We start from the raw sequence: 9,543 nt of genomic DNA, 5'->3' as shown, positions 1-9,543 counted from the left end.
GCATAAAATCCAAAAGACTTAGTTCATCCGACCAACGTAATGTTCTTTTTATATCGTAAATATACAACAGATGAAATAAATAGGTAACCTCTCGGTCGTGGAGTCCAAACGTAAAGACATTAAACAACTTAAGCAAATGAATAATAAAATGATAAAAGCATCCATGTTTTTTAACAAATGTAGTCAAAAAAGGGACACCATTGAGCACAATACATTTTATTCCTTGTTAAAACAGTGTTTGTGGTAAATAATGTTTAAAATAACACAATATGTAGTGTTAAATGAGTAACAATTCCAGTGTATTTAAACTTCATATAAACTTACAAATAAACAGCGTTCAATGCACATTATGGGGCTTAAAGACATACATTTACTTTTCTTGTTTTATATACCATTTTTAAAACGTACTATTTCGGAAACACCTCCGAATAATTAACGATGATACCTAAAACTTTTTACAAGATATTTAAACATCCAAAGAAGATTATATTGATATTGCAATGACATGCATATTTAATTTCTAACTATAACAACTGGCTAAGTAGTTTTGTCATTATCCGAACAAGGTGACCTTATCAAACATAATATTGTAACACGTCCTTATTGTCTATTCTTCGTAATAGGAATATATAAGGCGTTAAGTTGCGGGTTCGTTTTATTCTTTTTATTAAACAGCTTTAGCAATCATGAAAACTTGTACTCTGAAAGAACAAGTTCAAATATATTTAAAATAGCAATATAAATCAATAGTCAATCGCAATAATTCCAAAAGGTACAATACAAAGCGATTGTCCGTTAATAATATATAATCAATCACATATAACATAAAACAATACAAACATGATACAACGAAATATATTACATGACAATTATACATAAATGTCTTACCAGTATGTGGTACTGAGCACATTAAATTCTCTCTCACAGGTGCGTAGTGGTTACATGTTATTTTACTAAATTTAAAAAGTTTGTAACATCTTCTCCGTTCAGCTCCAAAATGTAATTGAATTAAAATTTGTCACAAATGCACGATTCAATAAAAGCGGCAATATTTATCGGCCAATGGAAAACGAATATCTAAGACCATACCAAGCGCTGAAGTTCAATGTTGTACATGTAAATATATTGGAAAACGAAAGTAAAGAAAGTAGTCCCCCATTACGCGATCTCCTGAACCGTGAAATGTTAGTTTTAAGGTGTCATCACCATACTAATAATAATAATAATGATAATAATAATAAATGACCCCGCCACTTCGAAAAATTACGTCTCGTCATCGTCTGTCAACATGTATATATATGTATATATTAATAAATACATATTCTGTACACTATATAAATTTATGTACCTATCTACGTTTACTATGAACACAAAGTAACCTTAAACAGCATACCAGCTAATCATAAACACTACATAAATGCAATCCTTACCCATAACTACTTTCTCCAAATATGACTTCATAACTACTGCTCCCTTACTTTGAAAATATTGTGACCTCACAAATAACCACAACAATTGAAAAGTAAAAAAAATATAGTATTTTTAAAAGAATAAACTAGCAATCCGACGTTTTCCCAAATCTGTACCAAAAACAATGCATGTGAAATACAATTATAAGAGATAAAAAAACATAACTATATCGATCATATTAGTTCATTATAGTTTTAATGATTTTGTGTACCACATCACTATCTAGCTCATTGAATATTCCAGAGGATATCAAAGTATTCAATGTATCTAATTTCGTGTCACTAGGTCTCGTAACCATCTGATACATGTGATAATCCCCATATTTATCTGGCGGCTTCTTCTCTCTTGAAGATCTCATGGTTTGGGACTGGTTTCGGCTCTATTTTTCTCTCTTCCCTACCTAAATCTGATTGTTCCGTGTTACTTACATCTGTTGCCCTCGTCCTATCCACTGCCTCTCCATGTTCATCTTTTTGTTGAGTCTCAATTTCGACGACTTCTTCTCTGACTTCTTCTCATCATTTACTCCCCAATCTTCAACCTTACCATTAACCGGGTTCTCACTTGGAGTACCTTCCTCTATTACAACTTCTTCTACTCTCTCTCTAGCAATATTCTCCGTAATATCGTTCCTATGATGCGCATCAATTGTTTCTTTTTCTACTTCCGTAATCTTGTCAGAAATCCTACGGGCGTCCCCGAGTCAATGTGTACATGCTACACAATCCTCATCTGACTCTTCTTCACCTTCAATGAAGTTATCTCTCCTTTCTTCCACTGTCTCTACTTCCTTGTTGTCTTCAACAACTTCATCTTTTGCTTTCATTTCTTCTCTCTTTCGAATTCTTGGCTTCGGAATAGGTCTGTCAAACCTTTGTTCTGTCTCTTCTTCCTTTGACTCTATAGGCAACAGATAATTTATATGGATAGTCTTTTCCAGTCCTGTTTCTGATCTAACCCTTAACACTGGTATTTCTGGTCGCTTCTGTTCAATTACAGTGAAAACATCTGATTCATACTTATCAGCCAACTTATGTTTACCTTCCCCATGCGATAGTATTTTTACCAGCACAGTATCCCCTATTGACACCTTTGAAGCTTTATCTTTCTTGTCATATACTCTTTTCTGTCTTTCTCTAGCCTTTCCAGTATAAATCTGCGCTATTTCTTGTGCCTCTTTCATTCTCTGTTTAAGATCATTAATGTATTCTGAATGATTTGTCGTTTCTGCTTCTACTCTTGTAGCTTCGAATACTGAGTCTATAGGCAACTTAGGAGTTCTGCCAAACATCAACTCAAATGGTGACAGATTAGTACTTTCATGTTTGGTACAATTATAAGCATAAACTAGAGTGTGAATAAAATCTTTCCAGTTTGGCTTCTGTTCTGGTTGCAATGTCCCATGCATGCTCAGTAAAGTCCTATTCCATAGTTCAGTGCAACCATTCCCCATTGGGTGATATGGTGTAGTCCTACTTTTCTTCATTCCCATAATTTCACATAGCTCCTTTATCAAATCAGATTCAAAATTTGTCCCCTGATCTGTGTGAATCTTGTCCGGGATTCCATAGTGGGTGATGAAGTTGTTATAAAATGCTGCAGCTGTTGTCTTTGCTGTCTGATTTTTAGTTGGTATGGCGAAAGCTTACTTGGTGAAATGGTCTGTTATAACTAAAATGTTTCCATATCCCCTTGATGATTCCAAACACAAATAATCCATTGATACTACGTTGTTACAATATTCACTAGCTCTGTTCTCGTTGTTGTCGCGGACTTTCTCTGAATACATCTTCTACATTTCTGAACCCATCTTTCAGCTTCGTTACTAATCCCTGGCCAAAAATACCTTTCCCTAAGTCGTATCCTCCTTTTTATCACATTGTTCTCTTGTAGGTAATACATTATCTATTACAGTCCTCCTCCATCTCTCTATCAATGGGTCTTCTCTTTGCTTTCTCCTAATTTCCCTGTACTCTATAGGTGCCAATTGTGTGCCTGGTATTTCAGTTACCTCAACAAATTTAATACTTGCGAATGGTATTACTTCAATGTATGGATAAACTTCAATACTTTTGCAAATGGTCTTTACAGTGTTATCCTCAATCTTAATGAGCTCATTCTGTTCATCTTTAACCTTCTCAAATGGATATCTGCTCATAGCATCCGCATCAATGTTTTTATGTCCCTGTCTGTAATAGATGTCAAAATTAAACTCCCCTAAAGCTGAAGCCCATCTATGCCCTGTAGCATCAAGTTTTGCTGTTGATAAAATATATGTCAAAGGATTGTTATCCGTGTAAACAACGAAGTGATTGTGTGCTAAATAGTCCTTAAACTTCTCTGTTACCGCCCATTTCAAAGCCAAAAATTCCCATTTAAATGCTGAATATTTTTTCGCTGACTTAGATAAAGATCTGCTTGCAAAAGCTACTGGTTTCTTGTATTGATACAATACAGCCCCTAACCCCTTTCCAGACGCATCTGTATGTAATTCAAATTGTCGTGTAAAATCGGAGTAGCTCAATACTGGGGGTCGTGTCAGTATCTTCTTAAGATTTTCAAATACCCCTTGCTCTGTTTCCGTCCATACCCATCTTTCTGTTCCGTCTGCTTTCTTTTCTTCTTTTTACTTTGTCCAGGGAGTAAATCTTGCAGTGGTTTGGTAATTTTAGAAAAATCCTTTACAAAACGGCGGTAATACCCTGCAAAGGAAATAAATGATCTCAAATTGTCAGCATTTTGTGGAGTTGGCCATTTCTCAATTTTCTCAAGTTTACTAGGGTCTGTTTCTATTCCCTCTTCACTTACAACATGTCCTAGAAAGCTCAATTTCTCTTCAATAAAAACACATTTCTCAGATGATAATTTTAAATTATTTTCTTTCAACCTAGTCAAAGCTTTGTTCAATATATTCAAGTGTTCCTCAAATGTATCTGCAAAAATGATCAAGTCATCTAAGTAGGCTACACATATGGTCATATTGTAATCTCCTAAGCGATCTTCGACTAGACGCTGATAGGTTGCAGGACAATTTGACAAACCAAAAGGCATACGGACATACTCATAAAATCCAAGATTTCCTACAGTTAAAGCAGTCCTTTCTTTATGTGTTTCCTCTACTTCAACCTGGTGATACCCAGCCTTCATATCTATTGTTGAAAAATATTTGCTACCAGCCAAGCAATCAAACATTTCTTCTATCCTAGGTAATGCTTAGGCGTTTTTAGTAATACGTTGATTTAGCATCCTATAATCTACACACATACGCAATTTTCCATTTTTCTTCCTAACCAGTACAACGTTACTTGCCCATGGCGATTTAGATTTTGTTATTATACCTGCCTCTAAAAGCTGTTTCAAATGTTGCCTAACTTCTTCAATCATTCCAGGTGGAATACGCCTATGTGGTTGTTTAAATGGTACCTGCCCATCTGGTAATAAATCTATCCTATGTTTAATTCTTGTACAATGCCCAATATCTATATCTGAAACTGAGAAAATGTCATCGTGGGTTTGCAACAAATCATCAATTTGTTTTTTCTGTTCAGGGTTCAACTTATTGCTTCTATCTACATGTATAAGTTTCATAGTTTCTTGTGTTTGTTCTTTGTTGATAATATACTCTATGTTTCCTTCAATGACTACTGGCTGCAGTTCACAGAGTATTGCCTTTGGTGCTATTACAACAGTATTCGTTGTCAAATTTGAAACATTGACCATAACCTGTAAATTCTTTCCCGGTTTAAAGGTCAATATTGTAGGTGTTAATTCTATGTAGGCTGGTAAATTAGAATCTTCAGTCTCATGAATAATAGCATATGTTTGAATACCGTTAAGCTCTTTGTCTGAATGACCACAATGTTCCAAGTTTCATTATGACCTAAAACTATCTTGTCAGCTTCTGCACACCTAACTAGAGCAATCCTATTCTTGTTACTCTTTAATTCCTTTTCCCTAATGTGTAACTTTTGAAAGATAAATACCATGGATTGTGCAATCCTGCTCTTTGCAAGTATTGTTCCCCAAAATTATCTTTACACTCAGAAAGAAGCTCATTAATAATATTTGTTCCTCAAATAATAGGCATACTTTCAGAGAACTTTGTATCAGGAGTGATTAAAAATAGGCATGCATGGACTGATGATTTTGGAAGACCTTTTGTGATTTCAAGCTCTGCCTCAATATAGCCTAAATATGGAAGTGCTTGTCCATCTGAACACTCAATTTTAATGATATCACTAAGAGGTTGAATTGTCTTAGAGTTCAAGTTATTCTTGTAATAGGACTCTGATCTTACACTCAGACAACTACCTGTGTCCAGCAATGCTGATTTTTCCTGCTTATCAATACTAACCTTCACTTCAGTTGTCTCACCATCCAATTTAGGGTCTGGTCTCTTATGCTCTGTGCTCTCCTTCGAACCTTCAACAGAGTCACTTACACTTTTGGGCAGTTTATTTGTATGTGTCCTTCCTCCCCACAAATGTAACATGTTAGCCGAAAATTGTTCATCCTCCTTGGCCCTCTTGTCCTATACCTACCTCTGCCTTCATACTCACCCCTCCCTCTAGCATGACCACCGAATTCACCTCTTCCCTAAAATTTCCGATGAAGTCACCTCTACCCCTACCTCTATTACCAAAACCTCTTGAAAACCCAGCACGACCTCTATACCCACCATAAGTTGTAAAACCAAATCCAACATTATTTGATTCATTCTTCTCACTCTCTAACCTACTGATACGTTCACTCAACTGCTGAAACATAACCTTAACTTCTCCAAGTTCAGATTTTGGCTTTTCAAAATTTGCAGCACCACAATGTTTGCTATTATTTGACTCTGATGGTTTAATATCTGCTTCCATCTTCCTAAGTTCAACCTTGAAACTGTCATAATCCTGAATGGTGTCAAATTTGTAGCCAGCCATTTGTTTTAACTCTCTGTTCAGACCCTTGTAAAGAACTCTCTTTAACATATCTTTGTTACCTCTAGGAATGACCTCTAACTTAACAGCAAGCTCATACAAATCTTCTACCCTGGCTGAATATGCAGATACATCTTCTTTAACTTTCTGTTTAACAGAGTAAAACTTCTGCATGACAATCTCAGGTGTCTCTATACTCCCAAATTCACTTTACAGTTTCCGTATAGTTGCATCAAGTGTTAACCCAGTTCCAGCTCTCCTTAAATGATCACTTGCTTTTCCCCTTAGTGCTCTCCTAACTCCATAGAGTATCTGATCCTCCGTGAAGTTATTATCAATGATCAGACTATCTATTTCATATTTGAATGCTGGCCAACTAACATCCCCTTTACTAGCTTCGCCAAAGAATGCTGGTAACTTTGGAAAATGATAATTATGTTTAGCCGTATCTGATTCAGGCACCTGCCTTTGCTGCTGTGTTTCAGCTTCTTCTTTCATACTAAATTTACCAAACATCTCCATAAATTTAATCAAATCTTGTGGATGTTCAACCTTTGGCTGAACTGGTAAAGCATGAAATGCTTTCAATAACTTCTCATCTTCCTCTGATCTATGACTACTATTCAATATACCATCACCACCGCCCATATTTTCAATGTCCATTTCATCTTCCAGTAACTCTAATGACTTTGCCATGTTGACAATCTTCAATTATACCCCTATAGTCCAAAGGTATCTATATCACACTTTTCAAATTCAAATTAAAAATAAATAAGTAAAATGTCAATTAGCTGTATAATTTACAACTGCCATACATGTATACACTTTCCAATAAGCTATGTTCATGTAATTTCATACAATATCAAGTCAAATTGCTCCATTTAATTTAAAACAACTCAATGTTGCACCCATTTGCCTAATAATGAATCCACCAGTTACAAATCACCTTTTAAAAATTACACAAATATGTCTTTTACTAAATGAATATCAAAGTCCAATGCCCACCAACTATCATCATCAAATGGTAATGTATCCAATATCCATCAACAACTCCTCATGTACCCACAGTACCAATCTATCAACTTCACATAAGTTCAATCAATGTCTATCATAAACCCTCAACTTTCTAACACTCACTGTCAAACCATTTGCTATCAATTAACCAATCAGAGTATTGTTTGATCAAAGTAATTCAATTATTGATCAATTAATATATCTCTTCAAGTCTTAGTCTTATAACTAACTATACTTTTCTCCAAACTCAACATAAAAATTAAAGAACCTTCAATAAATCTTTCACTACAAAATCACAACAATAAACTTTTTGCAATACCAAAATAGTTCAAGTCTAATCTAAAAAATTCAAAAAAATCAAGTATTATCAATAAGACCAAAACTTAAATAATTTAAACTAATGTTCCACTCAATATACCTTCAAATAATATCAGCTACAACAAAAATTATTGAAATATTCAATTTATAAATACTTTCTAAATACCAAAAATAATTTTCACCAAAATTAATAAATCAAAATAATCACCAATCACAATTAATTTTAGCATCAACACGGACCACTTCAAACATAACAGATTGAGTGAAAAATGATTTCGATTTGTAACGTTCCAAATATCTTTCAAATAGTATTTTTTTTTACATTTTGGAAATAGAACGTTAGTCTCAATAAGGTAAAAGAGATAGTAAGAATGAGAAATCTGTTAAAACTGTAGAGAATTACTAGTTGAATTATGAAAGATACCCTTAACCAGAAGGTGAAATCATGCAAGTGAAATTTTCTCGCTTTTACAATAAATCTCACAATGAAGTATGAAGAAACAAAATTGCAGCAAACAGTATAATGAGAAGAAGGTCACTTTTAGTAAAGATAATATGTCTTTGAAATATCTGCTGCAAACTCTGTTAAGTCAATACAATATAGATATGTACTCAAACACTGGTTGGCTTGCAATGGTACATCGGTCACTAGCACTATAAAAGTGTCTTAGTCACAATGATATTTATTTAACACAATGATATTTAAAAGTCTTAAAATTCCGTGGTGATACACAATGGGATAAATAATGTCCTAATCTTCACTGGAACACACAATGTGATTAAAAGTCTTAATCTTCGATGTTGACGAAAATAACTGATAGTCCTTCCCGACGGAACTGTCGTCCAACCACAAGCGTCTACACCTCCCGATGGGAACGTCCTTCCTTGACCAAGCGTCCACGCCTCCAGATGCGGAACAATCGTGCTTGTCCGAACGTCCACGCCTCCTGGTGCCGATATCGTCCTTCAACGAGCGTATCCCGTGACGACCCCTGACCGGATGTCGAAATGTTAAGCATGCGGCATACCTCTAACGAAAAACGAACTAGTCCACCGATATTGAAACATCGGTACCGTCTCCGAATAAACTCCACATGTGCTATAATATATATAGCATCTGTTTATTTCAAATTTGTACAGAATGTCACTGTTTTAAATAGTGTCTCTCGTTGGGCGCCAAATTTAACACGTCCTTATTGTCTATTCTTCGTAATGGGAATAATATATAAGTCGTTAAGTTGCGGGTTCGTTTTATTCTTTTTATTAAACAGCTATTAGCTATTATGAACAGTCGTGCACTAAATGAACAAGTTCAAATATATTTAACATAGCAATATAAATCAATAGTCAATCGCAATAATTCCAACAGGTACAATTCAAAGCGATTGTCCGTTAATAATACATAATCAATCACATATAACATAAAACAATACAAACATGATACAACGAAATATATTACATGACAAACAGTAAACATAACATGACAATTATACATAAATGTCTTACCAGTATGTGGTACTGAGCACATTAAATTCTCTCTCACAGATGCGTAGTGGTTACATGTTATTTTACTAAATTTGAAATGTTAGTAACACCTTCTCCGTTCAGCTCCAAAATGTAATTGAATTAAAACTTGTCACAAAAGCACGTTTCAATAAAAGCGGCAATAATTATCGGCCAATGGAAAACGAATATCTTTGATGTTCAAACGATCAGACCGTGTCAAATGTATATTTATTATCTTTCATGGTTGTCTGATAAACGTACACCGATAAGATACACCCTTGAATGAATATGTGCATTTCAGCATTCATGT

The sequence above is a fragment of the Mya arenaria genome, chromosome 10, assembly GCF_026914265.1.
Source record: "Mya arenaria isolate MELC-2E11 chromosome 10, ASM2691426v1".
In the NCBI taxonomy this organism is placed as follows: Eukaryota; Metazoa; Mollusca; class Bivalvia; order Myida; family Myidae; genus Mya; species Mya arenaria.
Note: the sequence above shows the minus strand (reverse complement) of the source record.